Genomic DNA, 20,611 nt, shown 5'->3' on the forward strand with positions numbered 1-20,611 from the left:
AATCCGCATAGCGATGCGGATTTTGCGATCGCTAATGCGATCGCATACCGATGTTTGAATAGGGCAAAAATCGTTTTGCAACGATCGGTAAGTGTTTCGCTTACCGATCTTCGCATTGTGATGTCGGGGGGAACAGCTGATCGGCAGTTCAAAAATGGCCACTGGAACACCCAAAATGGCCACGCACAGCATTTTCGCGCCCTGCCCTCGCTTACCGAGGGCGCAAAAATGGCGGCCGGATGGGGAAACTTTGCTCAACGGAAAGTTTAACGCGTTCCAATTGGCTTTTCCATTCCGTTTAGCAATGTTTCCCCATAGCGAAGGTTAATCCGGAACGGATTAACCTTGCTATGCGGGGCACCACTGTATTTGGTTGCTAGATATAGACATTGGTAGCACTGTTGGAAGAGAAAGTGTGAGAACTAGAGCAGTGGGTGGCCATGTTTAAAACTGCAAGAGAAGATGAAAAGTATACAGACAGAACTTTTGAGTAGCAGCCAAGGGAGGTACTGGAGGTAGAATGGCAAGACAAACCAGAGGAGGAGAATGTTGCGGAGTGAACAAACATAGCAGAGGAACCACCATGGAAAGAAGTCACATTTAGGAGCAAAAAAAAAAAAGGAGACGATACTCACCAGTGGAACTGCAAAAACCATTTTCAGATTAAAGAAAACTCTGGCAGACAGACTGCAGAGGAAGATGTGCAAGAGACCCACATGGGAAAGGTTGAAGCTCAGCCAAGCACAATCACTGAACCCACACCTTACAAAAAGGAGAAGAGAAGAGTAGCTATAGTAGGAAACTCCCTGCTGCGTGCGTGGGATTGAAACTGAAATATGCTGGGAAAACCATGGACCCATCAGGTACGCTGTCTACCTGGATGATCGATCAGGAATTTGAGGGAAGCATTGCCATCACTCATAAAGCCCATGGATGCATATCCCCTTCTTCTCTTCCATGTGGGAACAAATAATACAGACAAGATGAAATATAAAGAAATCACATCAGACTTTGAGTCTCTGGGAAGGAAACTCAAAGGTTTTGTGTCCCAGATAGACTTCTTGTCCATCTTACCAGTATTCAGCTGGGGAAAGGAAATGGAAATACAGTGGTGCCTCGCTTAACGTCAATAATCCATTCCAGGAAAATCGCTGTTAAGCGGAAAACATTGTAAAGCGAAAAAAAACCATTGAAACACATTAAAACCCCTTCAATACATTCCAATGGAGTCAAAACTCACCATCCAGCGAAGATCCTCCATACAGCAGCCATTTTCGCTGGCTGTCTTGCGAGGAATCCATCTCAGAAAACAGCGGGGAGCCATTTTGTTTACCTGGCAGCCATTTTTAAACCGCCAATCAGCTGTTTTAAAATCATCGTTTTGTGAAGAATCTGTTCCCGAAGCAGGGAACTGATCATCACAAAGCAAAAACAAACCCATTTAGACCATCGTTTTGTGATCATTATAATGCGGGGCAATCGTTAAGTGAGGCACGACTGTACACCGGGTGAACAGCTGGCTATGAAGTTGGTGCTGCTAACATGAGGGATTTTGACTTTGGGATCATAGGCTATGCTTCCTTGAAGATGGACTGCTGGCAAGTGATGGGTTACACCTAACAAGACTGTAGAATGTAATAATACTGTAATATTTGAAAAACAAATTGCAAGAATTTAAAAGAGGCACAATGTAGTAGTAATGAGAGATATGAATTATCTTGATGTCTGTTGGGAGGCAAATTCTGCCAAATATGGCCATTCCAATAAATCAATCTTAGAACAAATAATAATCTTAGAACTGTAGAGTTAAAATATCTGACTTGTGCTGCTGATAATTTTCTTCTCCAAAAAGTCGAGGAAGAAGCTAGAGGATCAGCTATCCTGGACTTGATTCTAACCAATAGAGATGACTTGGTAGAAGAAGGGGTTGTAAGGGGAACTCTGGGGGGAAGTGACTGTTCTAGTTGAGTTCTTGGTCTGGAAAGAAACAAAAGCAGAGTATAGCCACATGTGTATACTGGATTTTAGGAAAGCCAATTTTAATAAACTCAAAACAGTGATAAGTAAGGTCCCACGGCAGGTGACCCTAACAGATAAAGGAGTCCAAGATGGGTGAAGTTTATTAAAAAGGAAATTCTGAAGGCAGAACTACAAACAGTTCCAACAAGAAAAAAAGATGGAATACAGCAAAAAAAAGAGCAATGTGGCTTCACAAAAAGTTTAAAAAGGACCTGAATTAAAAAAAAAAGATAGAGAGAAAGAAACATATAGGAAGCGGAAAAAAGGCCAGGCCACAAAAGAAGAATACAGGCAGATAGCAAAGGCAAAAGCTGAGAACTACCTGAGGTTAGCAAGAGAAAAAGCAACAAAAAAGCAATCTTCGTGAACATGCATAGCAAAAGGCAGAGAAAAGGAATTGTGTCTTAGCTACTCAATGGGGATGGAAAATGCAAACGAAGAAAAGGCAGATGTGCTCAGTTCCTACTTCAGCTTGGTCTTCTCCCAAAAGACAGTCTATGCACCTCCAGGCAAGTGTGAAGTACAAAGGGAGGGGATGGAACTGCAGCCAGAGATTGATAAGCAAATAGTCAAGGAACACCTTACTACTTGAAATGAGTTCAAATCCCCAGGGCCAGATAAACTGCATCCAAGAAAATTGAAGGAACTGGCTGAAGAGATTGCAGAGCCACTGTCTATTATTTTCTTGAAATCATGGAGAATGGGTAAAATGTCAGACAATTGGAGGAGGGCAGAAAGGAGGAACCAGGGAACTACAGACAAGTCATCAATCACAGGAAAAATTCTGCAGCAGATTATAAAGCATTCCCTCTACAATCACCATGAAAACAATGTGGTAATAACTAGAAGCCAACATGACAAGAACAAATCCTGCCATCCTGCCAAACTAATCTTATCTCATAACCTCCCTGGTAGATTTTGGGAGTGCTGTAGACGTAATATCTTGACTTCAGCAAAGCCTTTGACAAAGTGACCTATGAGACTGTTTAGTAAGATAACTATGTGTGGTCTCGATGGAACAACTATCAGGTAATCTTAGAATCTTAGAACTTCAGAGCTAGGAAGGACCCTATAGATCATCAAGTCCAGCTCCTGTCAAGAAGGAACAATAGGAAATCTAACTCCCAACCTCTGAATTCACAGCCCAATACGTAAACCACTGAGCTACCCTATTGAGCATGGATACACAGTTCTATTCTGGAAAAAAATGACAGTCCTCTGGATGATGTTGGGCTCCAGCTCCCATCAGCTCCTAGGATAGGCTGATGAGGTCTGTAGCCCAACAATATACATGGCAGGTTTCCCCGTGGCCAGTGAAACCTTCTGAGAAAGGCTTTGGAATTACTTGAAACTCGTTCCTTATGCAAAATACTCAACTGGCAAATTCAAGGCTGGACAATCACAACATGCAAGGTCAAAATGTCATGCTTTTTCTAGCAGAGTAATCAAACTTGGTTTTAAAAGTGTGTTTTTATGGAACTTACGATCTTTGATATATAAATTGGACTTAAAAGATTAAGGGTATCCACACCTGTTTAGTTTTAGTGAGAGGACTTATCTGGCAGCTGCTCCTAAGCTGTGGAACTCCTGCAAAGAAAGGCTAGTCTCCCTCCCAGTTGATCTCCCACTGGAAGGCAAAGAGACTATAAGCCACTGACTGGCTGCTAAAGAAAGGGCTTTTAAAGGACAGGGTCTATAATTTTGAAAGGATGCATTTCTAAATTGTTTCTTAACTCCATGGTGTTTTACATTATAATTTGCTTAATTGTGTTAGCATTGTAACATTAGTTCTAATCTTTTTTTCTGTGTCTGATTCTCACCCCCCCCCCATTTTTATCCATACCAGTTTTTAACCGTAGGCTGGGTTACCTTGAAACCCAGTCCTGGAAGAAGGACACAATGCAGTATATGTGGAATGGATCCATTTACTTTGCCACTTCAAGGTCAAACTAGACAATATGCTTAGTACATATTTAGAAGGGGTGCTCCCTCAAGTGGTCTGCTTATCATAGCACATGGTTTCCCTCACCTCCTTCACTTCCATATCTTGTATTCTAACATGCTTTGTTGGGTGATTCTTCATTGATAGGTAACCATGGGTTTAATTTGCAAGTCAGATTGCCACAATATCTACCTCTGAGGAAATCATTCTAGGAAATGGGCCAATCACAAGGGATGTGCCTTCTTTCTAATGTCTAGGTTGACCTTTAAGTTGTTTCAGGCAATGAAAAATATAACTCAAGATAGAGAAAGAGGGTGAGCAGGGTTGTCCACCAATGTCAGGACTAATCTTTTAGCGCTGTGCAATGTGAGCTATAATTAACAGAAACAAATTATGCTCCAAATCATGAAAAAAACATACAAAAATAGACAGATCCATTTGATTGTTCCTCCTTCCCTCCCTCCTTTCTTTCCCTTTGCCCTCCATTTTGCTCCTTCCTTCTCTTTTGTTTCTTTTCTTATTTTTGCAAGCTGGAAATCCTTCTTGCTACAAGACTGGGTCACCTTGGTGTGGAATCTGGATTCTGAGCCATGAAAAAAGGCTGCAACCCAAGGACAAGTGCCAAAGGAATTTAGGAGATGCACTCAAGGGTAAACAAGAAAACAGTGGTAAATGGTGGAGAGAGAGACAAAGCACAGCAGGGCTTTGAAAAATAGAAACAGAGAAATTTTGGATGAGGGGGGACAAGACAAGGGACAGAGGTTGGCCATAGGCGAGACATTCAATGGCCACACCAATGAAAGGATCCTTGGTGCTATGGTTTAAGTTTTTCAGTAGCTTATAACTCATACTGAATATTACCCTGAAATTTCATGTGATGAAAGACAGCATGGAAGGAAGGAAGGAAGGAAGGAAGGAAGGAAGGAAGGAAGGAAGGAAGGAAGGAAGGAAGGAAGGAAGGAAGGAAGGAAGGAAGGAAGGAAGGAAAGAAGGAAGGAAGGAAGGAAGGAAGGAAGGAAGGAAGGAAGGAAGGAAGGAAGTTACGTAATTTGGACAGGAACCCATAAGTTGTGGGAAGGGTGCTAAATATGAAAATATGACCGGTGGTTTCCAAATTTTGATTCCCCTGTGAAATAAATCCATGGACTGCTAGACAGCTCAGTAGTTTAAGCATCTGGCTGTGGAGCTAGAGATTGGGAGTTTGATTCCTGACGGTGCCTCCTTGACAGGGGCTGAACTCTGCAATTCTAAGATTCTAAGATTCCGGTCCAAAGGCATCCCCAGCAACCAATCATACCATCCATACCCTGTTCTCAGGCTTACTGGGGCAGTTTAAGGGCCACTGATGGGCCGCAGGCCCTCGTCTGTGCTGTGTAGCTCGTATCAAGGGATGACAGATCTTGCGGGGACATAATCTTTGGAGAGTGCTCTTAATCCTTGCCCCAGTGTCCAGACAAGCTGTGAATAAAGTGAGCTGCAAGTCCCATATTTTCCCCAATGTGCCTAATGCGTGAGATAGAAACCATAGCCCGCCAGCAGAACACAAGCTGTTTATTCAGAAGATCTGAGTTTCAGTCCTTAGCTTTTTGAGTTAACAGAATAAGGCAGCAAGGGATGTGACGGAGCCCTGCTGGAGACCTTAGAAAGCTACGACCATTCGGAGTAGATAACACCAGTTTAGGACAAACAGCCTGAGACAGTAGAAGATAGAAGAAGATGCTCTTTTTGCTATAAAAAGAATTCAAAGAGGAATCGCATGCTGAGCTAGCATATAGATTAAGCCAAGCAAAAAGTCAGAAAGTGGTCATTGAATCATAGAATAATGAATTTGGAAGGTGCCTATAAAGGCCATTGCGTCCAACCCCCTGCTCAGTGCAGGGATATACTGTACAGTTGCAGTCAGTTTCAACCAGGGTTGGCCCAAGAGATTTTGCTACCAGAGATAAAGGCCAAGATGGCATCCACCCCCATTCCATATACAAACATCCATGATCATAAAGCTTCTGCCCAAAAGTAGCAGCTTAACAGCAAGAGCCCAGTGCATATAGCTTTGCAACTAGCTCTTTCTTCTAGCACTTTGTTGCTATCTCCTAGCATCCCATATCAGAGGCAAGCTGTCTGCTTCAGCCTTCTGTATGATCCTGCAGGCTGTCTGACTCGGCTTCCTGGTTGGGCTGACAGTGGACAGATTCTTAGACTCAACGCTTCATTTGGGAGCACAAAAGGAGACTCAGGATAAGTCATTTAGTTGTGATGGTGGTGGTAGTGGTGATATGCTGTCAAGTAGTTTCTGGTGACCCTATGAATGCGCAATCTCCAAAATGTCATGTCCTCAACTGCCCTGCACAGATCTTGCAGACTCAAGCCTGTGGATTCCTTTAGGATGTCGGTCCATCTCATATTTGGTGTTCCTGTTGCCTTCAACTTTATCCAGCATTATTGTCCTTTTCAGAGAATCCTGCTGTGACGGCTGCGATGATGTCACCTGCCTGTCGATGCTATGGCTGGAGTTCATCTGCCTATGGCAGGACAAGAGGTGGGACTTCAGGGGGTGGAGCTAAGGTATATAAGGGGGAGTGAATGATGTGTGAGGCAGATAGGGACTAGATAGGGACTTGGTTAGGGTCTGGTTAGGGACTTAGGGCATGTGCATGTTATGAGGTACTGTGTTAGTGAAGGTCTGAGAGAAAGAAAGTGTATGAGGGGATACTTTATTATATTGATTGCCTTATTTAGTTAATACAGTGATTTACTATTACTTATGTTGTATCAATAAACAATCATTTTTATTATTAAAATCCATACCATTGTCTGAGGAGTCAGATATGTGTGTGGTTGGTGGCAGCGTGTAAAGTGTGTGAATGAGAGTGAAGTGGCAGCTCCTCTGTGACGTAGGAGGAGGTGGCCACACCTGCCTTCTCACAATGAGCCCAAAGTAGGGCAGCCTCAGTTTCATCATTATTGCTTCCAGAGATAGTTTAGCTTGAGTTGCTCTAGAACCCACTTTTTGGTCTTCTTGGCAGTCCAGGGCATCCCCAAAGCTCTCCTCCAGCACCACATTTCAAATGAATCAGTTTTCAGCTGTCTTCATTGTCCAGCTTTCACAGCCATACATGGTGATCAGAAATCCAAGAGTCCAGATGATCTTGGTCTCCAGTGACACATCCTTACACTTGATTATCTTTTCTAGTTCCTTCACAGCTGCCCATCCCAACCTAGTGAACACAAAACAAATTGTCATAATGTTGCTCTAAAATGGAATTTTACAAGACAAAAGGATTCTTAACCATAGTTGCTGTTTATGAGGGGGAAAAGAACAGCTGAATAGTTTAATTCCATGGTTAAGTGGCATGTGTTACTTTTTGTAAGACTGGTTCTAAACATTTTGTTTTGTTGTTTACTTCCACTAAACTGCCTTTTCCCCCCATTTCTTAAACATCCTTTGTCTGCTAGATATATGGGATCATCCTTTCTCCCAGTTCATTCCACGTAAAATAAGAGCAGGCCCACTTCTGCTGATATTAAATAAATGTTTCTTTCTTGTTGAATTGTTCATAACAATGCTTTTCTTAAAGCACTTATGTAAAAGCTAAGGAGGGTTACTGCAGATAAGGTTTTCTGTTCTCTCAGTGTTTTTTCCCCAAAAGAAAGAGCGGTCAAGAGGAAAGGAACAGTGCTTTAAAATTACAAGCTAAGGTAAAGGGATCTATTCCGTGGAAAGCAAGCTCCTTCTTTGGAAAATAATTAAATGGAATTCTGCTGAACAATGAAAATGCAGTTTTGTTATTAACTGTCAGCTTACCAGTAAATTTGTGATGCCAAAGGTGTGCCATACTGGGAATAAGAGGGAAAAGGAGCCAACCAGTCTATCCCCACCCCAGAGTGAACCAAATTGTGGGGGAAAATCCCTATCTGATTTCACCCATATTTGAGGCTAGGCCATGCCTTTACTAGATCACTAAATAAGACAAGTGGTTGTTGTGGGTTTTCCGGGCTGTTTGACCGTGTTCTTAAGGTTTTTCTTCCTAACATTTCACCAGTCTCTGTGGCCGGCATCTTCAGACGACAGGAGTCAGAACTGTTCACATATTGGCCAAATGCGATAATTCAGGAAACCAAGCTGTCACCAAAGCAAAATGGAGTTTAGATTCCATAGGGGAAAGAGAAGAGAAAAATATCGATTGGCATTTGTAGTGCTCACTCTGCTCATGAATATTGATGCTGAAATTTGCATGCACCAATAGGAGTAGGTGGGGCGGAATTAAGTGGGGGGAAAGAAAAGGTGAGGGAGAAAGAGTAGGTTGAGAGTGAAGAGAGAAGGTTGTTTAGTTGGGAGTTAACGACATTGACTGGACTTTTATCACTTGTAACAATAAACAATTTCTACTTGGTTCTTAAATAATATGTTGCCTGAACCTCTGTCATTAATAGTAAACAAAGTTGATGCAATCAACTGGTGGCAACTGAGTGACACGTGGCATGTGCCTTTGCTTGGTGAAAGGCCATGCAGGAACGTGACAGCATTTCATTCCCCCACCTCTTCTCATCACCTGCAACCAGGTGAAGAATTCAGGGTTGGGGCCTATTCTTATTTAAAAACAAAAGTAGGGCATCTTTTCCAGACTACAGCTTGAAGTCAACTTCAGATACATTTGCAGGTTCCCCCATGCCAAAGGGCCAGAATCTAAAAGTAACGAGTCTGAAACAAAAATCATAAAATCATGATGTTGGAAGGAACCTATAAGGCCATCGAGTCCAACCTCCTACTCTGTGCAAGAATCCAAGTCAAAGAATATCTGCCAGGGAGTTGTCTAAATTTCTCTTGAATGCCTCCAGTGTTCGAACACCCAGCATCTTTCGAGGTAATTGGTTTCATTACTGCACAGATCTAACAGTTAGGAAGTTTTTCCTGCTATTAAACCAAAATCTGGCTTCCTGTAACTTGAGCCCACTGTTGCGTGTCCTGCACTTGGGAATGATCGAGACCAGACCAGTGTCTCTATTCTTATAAGCCCCCTCCTGGATCATTAACCAGAAAGCCAGTGTTGATCATTGCCTCTATAAACAGGATGCTGTTCCTTCCAAGTTGCCTCCGCACACATACACACACAGACACACCTTCTTCATCCTCTTCTTCTAGCTTAGATCAGACTCCTGGGCTTTGTTGCTTCAGGACAATAGACAGGGCAGGCGCAGCCTACTATAAATGAGAGTGAGACCATTGCCTGAGCAACAGATTCCGGGTATCAGAAAACAGCAAGGAGATGCCTCTTTGATTTTTTTTTTTAATGATTGCATTTTCACTGCAGTGAATTTGGAATGAGGGATGCCCTTGTTACTATGCCTCAGGCAGCAGAATTTATTTGGCCAGCTATCTCAGTGGGAGTACCTACACAGAGACACAGACACAGACACACACACACACACACAAAGACAGAGAGAGACAGAAGTCTTTTTCATATTGCTTAGACTAGCAGATCCACCCTAATAGATGCCAAGCAGGAGCTGCCTGTCAAATTTTCTGAACCTTAACTCCAATCAGCAAGAACTTCCTCTAAGATTGATGTGAAACGCTTCCCACCAAGAGTGGCCGTTTTGTAGGGGGGGATACGCAGTTTTTAGCAGGAAGATTTGAAATGACTGATTTACTCCGATTTTCTTGTTTACCAGTTGGCCACTGCTATAATTTATACTTCTTGTTGTCATCTTTTGTCTGGCCACGGTCTGTAAGTGGAAGCAGCGAACGCAGGCAGCCTTCCTATTTTGTAACATTAGCACCACCAAATGGCTTTTCTGTGCTTTGAGCGCTTTTCTCAATTCAGCCTTTCGGAACAACTTCCCAGAGGTTTCATCTACTGTATGTTTTTTTAAACCCACATTAGTTGCTATTCTTCTCCTTGTGGGCCTTAGTTTATCCTTTAACCAAGGTCTTTCTGGCCTCCCAGGGACTTTGCAGGGAGAAAACAAAGCCGGACATTAACCACAGCTCGTACCAAAATGGACAATTGTTATATTAATTGATCATTAATGAACAGAAAGCTATGCAATCACAAATGGAAATAAATTGGCATGAGAGACCCACAAAGTGAAACAATAATAATCTGATTCTACCAATTGAATATATACAAGAAACTGAAGATTATTTGATAATAATAAGTCAACTAGATTGCAAATGAAGCAGGCATATTAATATTATGTGCCAGATACAGCTGCTAGGAAAAAAAAAATCACCTTTTGGTTTCCCCCATCATAATCTCTCTCTTTTTCTTTCTTTTTTTTTTCACAAAATAGCTGCTTCTTGTGTGCCCTTCCACCTGCTCCTTCTCTGTCATCCCTCCTGTATCTAATTGCAGAATGGAAGCTCCTTGGGGCAGGCACCTTATCCAATTGTACCATATAAAATGTCAGTCATACTGATGGTGGTATATAAAAACAAATGGAGAGAGATGCTGGTTGTGGCGTGGGACAGAAAGGAGGAAACAGGGCTGATGGAGAGGGGCAAATAAAGAAAGCTACGGGAGAGTTTTAAATATGATGGCAAGGAGGTTGTAATAAATGCAGAAGGGTATGCAAAAGAGGTAAAGCCAGAATGTGGAAGAAGCGTCTTCTAGGTTCAAGAAAACCTCGTGCAGTTCCCATCATCCCTCATCATCGGCTGTGCTGGCAAGGGCTGAAAGGAAGGGCAGTCCCCAGGCTTTCTATGTAGCAAATCCCCTACACCACCCTGACTGCACACCAAATTTCACCAGATTTTCAAGGGTAAACAGGGTTAGAAGACCAGGGATTTCAACATAGAGTTGAAAAACCTTTCCTGAGCCCCTTGAAAGTTGCTTCCAGATGTCTTAAATTTGGAGGACCAAAGGATTCCTGTATTTTTTTTATTTTATCAACTACCTGGGATAAGGTAAGGGGTACAGAAGGTAAAGGGGAATATGGGGGAGAAAAAAAGGAGGGGGAGAACACAAAATGTACTAACATCCAATCTATTCATGTTGCAATATCAAATCAACTTTCGGCTTTTCTACAATTTGATTGCCCTCCAGGTTTTAACGTACATTTACATCTTAGTTTAAATCTATGTTATTCAAGCACTATCTGGTGATTCGAGCCATTTATATAATAAATCCCATCGTTCAGGTCCCTTTTGTATTGGATAGTCTTTCAATATTTCTGATAAAATATCCATTTCTGCCGCTTCCCGTATGTTCTCAATAAGTTCCTCTTGTTTCGGTATCACTGATTTCTTCCAATTCTTGGCATACAGAATTCTGGTGCAGTGACTATATACATAAAACTAAGTAGTTCTTTATCTTATCTATATTGTCTGGTATAATGCTCAGTAGAAACAGTTCTGGGGTTAGCGGGACATTACAAAGCAATATTTTTTGTAACAGAGTATGTACTCCTAACCAATATTGTTTCACTACTCTGCAAGTCCACCACATATGGTAAAAGCTTCCCTCATATGCGTCACACTTCCAACAAACATTTGACACCTCTGTATAAATCTTTGACAACAAAGGATTCCTATGATCCTATGAACCCGCTGATGCATTCCATTCTGTTCTCTTGTAATGGACTCAATGCGACAATCCAATCCTCTTGATCCTAGTCCCTATGAGAGCTACGCTTAGCCATACTCCCCTACTAGCTCCTCCTGAACGCCATGCATCCTGCCCTCAGCTCTTGGCACACTGTCTTTAATCACCACGGCCAATCAACAGCATCCATCCCCGTCTCATCGCCCGGCTTATTTTTCCGAAGCCAAATAGTCTCTCTCGTGGCTCCTAAGATTTCGCACGTCTTCCCTGCTCGTGACTCCTTCCTTTTTTGTTCCCATTTCTCCGTAAGCAGAGAGTCAATTTTACATCTTTCCCTCACCTGCTGTACTTAGTTATGAAACTCACAGGGTGACCTTGAGCCGGTCACCCTCCTTCACAACCAATCCTCCTGTAAGGATTAACGGAGGGCAGAGAGAGATCTTCTCCCTGAGCTCCTCAGAGGAGATGTGGGATAAACATGTAATTAATAATAAATTGACTGCACTATATTATTAGTGAGGTTATAAATAAATCCACATAGCAAGGCTTACATCAAACATCTCAGGAATATGAGAACATACGTCCTACTGAAACATACCAGAATTTATCTAGTCCACCAATGGGCAATGTTCCTTTTTGGGGGACTACAACTTCCACAATGCCACCACCTGCATGGTCACTGTGATGCTGGCTGCAGACTTCTGGGAGATGTAGTCCAAAAAAGAGGAAACATTTCCCATTACTGCTCTAGATCAGTGGTTCTTAACATTTGTTACTCTGATGTTTTTGAACTGCAACTCCCAGAAATCCCAGCCAGCACAGTTGGTGGTGAAGGCTTCTGGGAGTTGCAGTCCAAAACTCCTGAGTAACCCAATATTAAGAACCAGTGCTCTAGATGACCATCCTGTTGCCCTCAGCAGGCAGGCAGAGGCCTATGGCAGAGACTGGGATTTGGGCCTTCCATATGTTTTGAATGATAGCCTCCACAGCTGCTTCCAACATCACACATGAGACTGGTGGGGGTCCTAAGTCATTGCCGAGATCAGAGGGGGGGGAGGCAAATTCTCTCATTCTTGGCCTACAGGAAGATGAGTAGGGGTACCCAAAGGCTCCTTGACTCACCAGCCTTTGTTCCCAAGTAGTTTCATTCTGTTTCTCTCTGTTCTTGCAGGTTTTGGTGACTCATCGTCCTTGGTAGCTTTATCCATCAGGAATTGGGCCAAACCCCCTTTAAACTTTCTGGGTTGGTGATAGTCACTACACTGTGTGGTACTGAATTCCATAGTTTGATTGTGTCCCCGTGTCATGTCCTGATCTGAGCAAGTAGGAACCTAAGCCCTATAGCCTGAGCAGCTAAGAACTCAGCCGTATTCTGAGTTAGACTCTTGGTTTATCTAAAGCCAAAACAAAGTGTGTTGCTTATATACTGCCCCATAGCACAGTGCACTCTCTGGGTGGTTTATAACATAATTATGCAGACTTCCAATTGACTCCCTCCCCCCCAGCAAGCTGGGTACTCAATTGGTGATTGGAATATTAAACATTTTCCAATCCATGGGCCTTTTTTCCCTTCGTTTTTGCTGATGTAATCTTGGCAGGATTTTACCACCTCTATAGCCAGTCATGCTAGGCATTCATTTCTACTGTGCTAGAGGAACAGCTTCAATGTTCTTTTTTCAGAATCCTCCACTGAAATTCACAAGGGACACGGACACACACAAACATTTCGTTTTGGAGTGTGGGAGAAGAGAGTCAACTGACTGCTGCCTCTAGAACAGGATGGTAAACTCTGGTGAGGTTTTGGGGGGGGCAATTTACCTGCTCCTGGGACCCTCCAGGGGCCATCTGGACTTCCCCAAACAACCTCTAAAAATGAAACCAGAAGTGGGACACATTCACTGCCAGATTTGAAACATGGGTATTTTAGGATGTTGAGAAACAAGGAATGTGCGCATGCATGCATGCCTGTGTGTGCGCGTGGACGCCGTGATCTATTTAAAAGATGCACCACCTTTTTTAAAACCAGAAAATGAGAATGCTGGTGGAGGGACAGAGAGACAGCAAAAAAGAACGTGGCCGGGGTGTTCGGGAGGTGGATGCATATGACCCAAATGCTTCTCTTTGCCCACCCCTTGCTCTTGTGTAAACTCCTGAAGTCAACAACAAGAACCAGTAACTCAAATCCCAATGTCTCTAGATCAAATCTCCAGGCCACGTTTTATGCTTCGCCAGCCCAGTCTCCTTGCAAAAGAGCACTCTGGAGAGAGAGCAGGAAGCTAATCAGGTTACTGACCCTACAGCCATCCTTGTCATTACTTTTTAGAGCAATGTGAAATCTCCTCTGCTCCCCAGTCATCTTGGGCAGACAAGAGGAAAAAAAAAAGAAGGCTAACAAATAATCTAATGTTGCCATTTGTCTCCCTCAAGCCCTTAGGAAAGACCTGCCATTAACATCCCATTTCTATTCTTCCCCTGTATCTTGCAGCCTTACATTCTGCGCTCTAGCTGTCCATTAAGAAGGTTGACTCCCTTGCCTTGTTTGCTGCAGATGGAGCCAGGGAACGACACGCAGGGTATTTTCAGGCGGTTAATTAAACATCCCAGCCCTTCGCGGGAAGATTGTGTTTCATCATTCTTCTCATTTTTGCAGGATTTGTTGGGGGGGGGGACTTTTTTTAAAAAAGGAAGGAGAAAAAGCCAAAGAAAAAGAGGTTAATAACAGGCCAAGAGGCGGGAGGCAGGCAGACTTAAAACTTGGGAACACTGATATTACATTCACGTTTGAAAAGGGAGCAGGCGGAGAAGACGTAAGACAGCCAGGATGGCTTCTGGGGAAAGAAAAGGTATTTATAGCAGACAAGCCAGCTTGCAGCCAAATCCTACTCAGCAGCGCAAGCCGTAGCATCTCAAGAAGCAGCCTATGCCACTGCAGGGGTTGTGCAGAGGAGCACAGCCCAAAATGCATGCAAGCCAGGCTGGATGTCAGAGTAGCCATAGGGGGTCAGATCAAAGACCACACCAGCTGAGAGATTCAGCGAGTTACAGATCAGAACAGAAACTTCTCCAGACTTTTGAATCCCAGTATCCCATTTCACACAATGATCAGGGGCATCGCTCCAAGACGCTCAAAGAGAGGCATTTCCTTTGCTTCGGCCTCTCACAGATAGCCGGCTGAAATGATGTTCTAGCTGCTCCTCAGGGAGGGTAGCTGCCTCTCCACGAACTCCACACTTCCTGAATTACGTCATTCTCCAAGTAAAAAGTGGTGAGGTGGTGTACTTCTCTGGATGGAAAGCCTATTCGTAGTAGTAAATCTGGAGTAGCCAAAGTGAGGGCCTCTGGATGTTGCTAGACTGCAACTCCCATCATCCCTAGCCAATGTAGCCAAGGTGAAGAATACTGGGATTTGTAATCCAAAAACATCTGGAAAACTGCATTTTGCCCACCCCTGGTTTAAAAACTGGGGTAACACTCCAGTCACCTTGTGCAACATGAAGTATTAGAAGCCTGCCTTTACTTTTGGTTGGGGTATGTGTGCAGAATGCTTGATTTCCTTGATCGTGAACTGATGTATCAAATCTTGCAGTGGAGGCTTAGCACTTGGTTGGAATACTGTACCTCCTGATTTACTGAGAAGGCAGGGAAATTACTAGCCTTTGCCATTTTATTTCTGAAGCATCAACAGCTTCAGGATTACACCATTCTACCCAATGTCCCAATGATAAAGGAAAACAAGTCAATGTATTCTTGAAGGCTCTGAAGATTGTTCTTCCTGACCTTTCGCCAGTCTCTGTGGCCGGCATCTTCAGAGGACTGGAGTAGGAACTCTGTCCGTACTCTGTTGCTGTTTGTTGGATAGTTATTTATAGCTTTTGTCCTTCTCAGGAGATAGGGTGATCGGCATGTTTTTGTTGTGGATGTATTGTTGTGATAAGTGGGAGAGATTATCTCTCACTGTGGTTGATGGGTGTCAGCTTCAAGACTGGTCTGAACTGGCCATTTTGAAGAAGCCATTTTGCTGTCTGGGGCAAAGCAGCAAATAGGGCCTCCCAGGTCACCGAGTTCAACCTGCATGATACACAAAGCCAGCAAAATTATTTTAGCATCTGAGGCAGAATATCTCATACGAAACTCTTTCCATCCCTAGCAGTATGATTACAACGATAGTTAAATCAAACTACCAGCAATTTCCTGCCATTTCTGGATACTCCGGGTCTGCTTCCTTCCTGAATCTACTTGACAGGCAGGGATGCTGGTAAATCTTTGGATCCAAGTCCCAAGTTCAAGTCCCTGTCTTTGGTACCAAGTCCCAAGTCCCAAGTCCCTATTAAAAACAGTCTTTTTTCCCTCAGAAAAAAGGGAACGGTGGGTGGGTTCCATGTCATGAATCAAGTCTGAGTCAGTGAAAAATAAAACTCAAGTTAAGTCCAAGTTGAGTCACTGAGGCGACTTCAGGGACTTGACAGGAGGGTCTAGTCCCCACATCACCTCACTGCCAGCTTGTTCTCGTTCATGTGGAGCCCATGCCTCAAACCACTCACAATAAATATGTTTTTCACAACACTTCTTTATTTTTTTCCTCTCCCAAGTTTGATCTCTGTCTACCTTTTAGGGATTTGATTGCAGCTCAGGTTGCCTGATTCTCTTAGCTGGTATGCGCTGTTGTTCAGAATAATCACACAGCCGCATAAATAAAACAGTTTAATCCATTCCTGACATTCTTATCCTTTTGCAAAGCCTTCAAGTCAGCTTGGCCTATGAATCTCATCTGCTTGGTTTCCCTTTTAGCTCATTTATTATAAGATATTTTTTTTAATGCTCTACTCTAACTGGTAAAGATTGCAGGCTTTACCCAACCAGTGAACCGAACGAAGTAATAAGGTATCACTGCCATGAATAATCTTTCTCACACAAAATAGGAGCGAGCAAAGCCAACGGCGTGATGCAGGGAGGGGGGAAAGAAAGGCACAAATCCAGTTTTAAAGTTAATAGCAGCCAAACATATAGACAAGAAATGAGAGAAGCAAAATTAAACCCAGTGGCTCTTCTGAGATTACAGCAGATTCATATACACTCCTTCCACCCATACATCATTATTTGTCTAACAAATACACAATCTTATTGCAGGCTACATACGGTATATGCATGAGGCTCGTTTCCATAAGGCTATGCAAATAAAGAAGCACAACAGTTCCTATTAGGGCCTTCTACAGAATTCAAAGAATTGGGAAGAAATGAGGAAGAAAATTCCTAAATCATCCCATAGGAAATAATCACATTCTGGACACAAGCCTTTGGAAAGTCTTCTTTCTGCATTTGTTTCACCAAAGAGAAGGGGCCTGTACGCAATATGCAGGTTTTGGGTTCACAATCAATACCCTTTCTGATAAAGCAGAGGTGAGCAACCTGAGGGCATCAGCAAAATGTCCCCTTAGCTTCATGGAAGCCACAGCCTAGTTTTGAAACCTGCTGCTTTTTGAAACTCTGCCCTCTTTGTGTTCTAGGCTCCACTCACAACAGGGATGCAGATCACCCACCCACATGTTCCGCTGAACCAATGTGAACCTCAAAAGGAAACCCATCACCAGAGCTTGGACTTTTTGCATTACTCATTACTTCTCAAAAATCAGATTGCTACATTTGTTGTGTTGCATGCTCTTAAGGTGTTGGATGGCTGTCCTAAGCAGGCCAGAAATACAGGAGATATCTTCTTGGTTCCCTCTAGTGTCTAGTTCTGTTATTGCATCTTGCAAATATGTATATAAAAACTAAAAGCAAAAACAAAGAATATTGCCCTTTCCCTGAGAAATAATAAAAGAAATGGCAGAAAACCTGAAAAGTTCTTGTCAAAATCCTTTTAAAAATTAACTACTTGTCATTTATAACACCTAAGTAACTCAGGTGTTACTCATTACCCTAAAAGTAAATTTGTAATCACTATTTATGTTACTTATTACCCAACAAGTAACTAGTTATTGGCAACTATATTACTTTTATTTAGTCATTTTTGCATTCTTCCCATTGGCTGTAATCTTGTTGCTTAGTGTAGCAAGTGGGGATCTGGTGAATCAACTCCCCCATTAGTTCCATTGGTTTTTATGAGCCTACACTAGTTGCAGCTCACTGTGCTAAAAAAAGAGTAGGCCCATTTGAACCAATGGACTTTATGGAAGAGGACTCACCAAATCCCTATTGATTCCATAGCCCTACTTTTGTGCAACTTACTACACTAAGCAACAGGATTTCAGCCATGGCCTCATTCTTCTCCCGTATAAGGGGCAGGCCCTTGTGATATTACTGAGATGGGACAGGAGACTATGGGAAGTGGAGCAGGATGGCATCTGGGCTGGTGGACAGTAGAAATGAACACAAAGGGAGCTGAGTAAATGGATTTGCTGATGGTTTAAAGGCTTAGGGTTGTCCAGAGAAGTCACAATGTCAGGGACCGTCTCATTCTTAAGTTGAGTAAATGCATATAGAATGTAGCAAAACCCAGCGAATGAGACAATATGGCATCTCAATGTCAAGGAGAGGATCATTCTGCAACAGCCTAGCAAGCGGCAAAATTCACCCTTTTGCTTTATGGAAAGAGGAAATTGGCCCCGTGCTTTAAAACTACTTTATAAACAAAAGGCACTGCTCATTCTGAGCTCCTTACTGGGGACCTGCAGATTCATAGCAGCTCACAGAAACTTTGGCCATCCCAGCCATCCCACAATCCCCCTTTATTCCCGACCTACAGTAGTGGAGTTTTGGTTGCTTTCCACCCTACCCTAGTTAATAATGCTTTTTTTGGGGGGGGGGGCAGACTCAAGAAATTATTAGGTGGACTTTTATTAAATCGGGCCCATTTCTTGATTTGTTTTGGTGCCTGCTCATTTCCCTGTTATTGTTTTAAATTCACTGGGGATAATTTTGAACTAATCTCCTCATCATATTGCGGAGAAGCCCTCATCAATAAGCACCGAAAGGATGATTAAAATATCACTCCATGTAAAACAAATGAAGTCAAAATTACTATGGGGAGTAAATTGCCCTTGTAGACACATAATGACGATGCCTCCATTTAGGCAAGATGTGTTATTGAAAAACAAACTCTCTTAAAGTCCTAAGCAGGCAGTGGCTAGAATATTTATCATACTTTTTTAAAAAAAAGATCTGACTTTCATCTGCCTATATATCCCTATATTGGTTTCCTATTCTCTTCTGCATTTAGCACAAACTCCTTATTGTAGTTTTAGCAACCTTCATATTTAGCAACCTTAAGGGATATGGTGGCACTGCGGGCTAAACCGCAGAAGCCTGTGCTTGCAGGGTCAGAAGACCAAGCAGTCGTAAGATCGAATCCACGCAACGGAGTGAGCACCCGTCGCTTGTCCCAGCTCCTGCCAACCTAGCGGTTCAAAAGCATGCCAATGCAAGTAGATAAATAGGGACCACCTCGGTGGGAAGGTAACAGCGTTCCGTGTCTAAGTCGCACTGGCCATGTGACCACGGAAGATTGTCTTCGGACAAAACACTGGCTCTATGGCTTGGAAATGGGGATGAGCACCGCCCCCTAGAGTTGAACACAACTGGACAAAAATTGTCAAGGGGAACCTTTACCTTTACCTTCATATGCTGCCTTTAAGAGGTTTTGGTTGGGAGGAGCTTTTCTATGCCGTGGTGACTGTCAATCAATCCAGCAGTAGCCAATTGTTCCCTCTTTACGTCAGATTTTGAAAAGAGTCACGCCTCTCTTCTTAAGAGCCTTTTCCCACTCTTTTTTTCAGTACAGTTAGCTCTTTTTTCAGTATATTTAGTCAGGAAGCATGCTAGGAGTCAGTTAAGCTTTGTTCATGTAACCGGGAAGAAATTTTTTTACAGTATGCTTTTTTTTATCTGTTCAGAAGTGTGAGTATATGGAACTAAATGTTTCAGAGTGAGTTACTGAGACTGTTTTGTGCCAGTTGATGAGACAAATGAGAAGGGGGTGGTCTCCTTTGAGGGGACTTGAAGCTGATTCTGCTCTGTAGATCCCTGCACTATTTGCTGTGTAGCTGGAGGTTTTTAGCCAAAAATTTCACTCTACCAAGACTCCTTAATCTTACCTTAGGTTTGTGTTGAATTTTCAGTTCCTTCACATGGAGGGGAAAAGAGGGTCTTTCTCTTTCATACATAATACTAGAACCCAGAGTCATCCACTGAAACTGAGTGGTAGGAGACCCGGGACCCAAAAAAGGAAGTACTTCTTTACACTCTTCCTCCTCCTCCTCCTCCTCCTCCTCCTCCTCCTCCTTTTCCTCTTCTTTCTGAGGTTGACTGTCATAGAATGACAAAATCAAAAGTGATAGAATTATAGAGCTAGAAGAGACCCCAAGGGTCGCTGAGTTCAACCCCATGCCAAAGCAGGAAACCTACAGTTAAAGCATCCCTGATGAGTGGCTATCGAACCTCTGTTTGAAAACCTCCAAAGAGTTAGAGTTCTGCATCATCATCTAAGAGAGTCTCTTCCATGGCTGAACAGCTCTTGCTGTCAAAAGGTTCTTCCTAATGTTTAGGCATAATCTCAATAACCTTAATTCATATGTCTGGCTCCTTGCCTTATCCTCTGGAACTACATAAAAAATGAGCTTGTTCCATCTTCTACCATACAGCCATTCTTACAATAACAATAATAACAACAAAAACAACAACAAAAATAACAACAACCTTTATTGTCAATGCACAACATGTGTGCAGTGAAATTGAATATTTGAGGATGGATATTATGTTGACTCTGTCTTCTCTTCTCCAGGCTGAACATACTGGCAGAGTGTGTAAATTGCTGGCTTTAAAACTTTCAGCTACGCAATGGAGAAAAAAACATCCAGACATGGAACCCACAGAGTAGATTATTATAATTACAAGTCTCCCTCAAATATACCACCCCTTATTGTTGCCTTTACCTCATCTGGCAATATATCCTCAATAGATTCAGTCAGAGACTTTAGTGTTGAGAAAGAATTAAAAAGTTGGTTGTTGTGGGTTTTTCGGGCTCTTCGGCCGTGTTCTGAAGGTTGTTCTTCCTGATGTTTCGCCAGTCTCTGTGGCCGGCATCTTCAGAGGACCAGTCACTCACAATGCCTGA

At 42.8% G+C, this 20,611-nt stretch overlaps 1 long non-coding RNA gene across 1 annotated transcript; it reads right to left on the minus strand.

The window, feature by feature from the left end:
• Positions 1-874: 874 nt before the first annotated feature.
• Positions 875-18,522, minus strand: LOC144585132 (uncharacterized). Its single transcript, XR_013539640.1, has 2 exons — positions 6,873-18,522; positions 875-6,419 (listed from the first exon to the last, which is right to left on the minus strand). It is a non-coding gene; the product is annotated as an uncharacterized LOC144585132 (long non-coding RNA).
• Between the last annotated feature and the right edge of the window lie 2,089 nt (positions 18,523-20,611).

This window comes from Pogona vitticeps, chromosome 1 (genome assembly GCF_051106095.1).
Source record: "Pogona vitticeps strain Pit_001003342236 chromosome 1, PviZW2.1, whole genome shotgun sequence".
Taxonomy (NCBI): domain Eukaryota; kingdom Metazoa; phylum Chordata; class Lepidosauria; order Squamata; family Agamidae; genus Pogona; species Pogona vitticeps.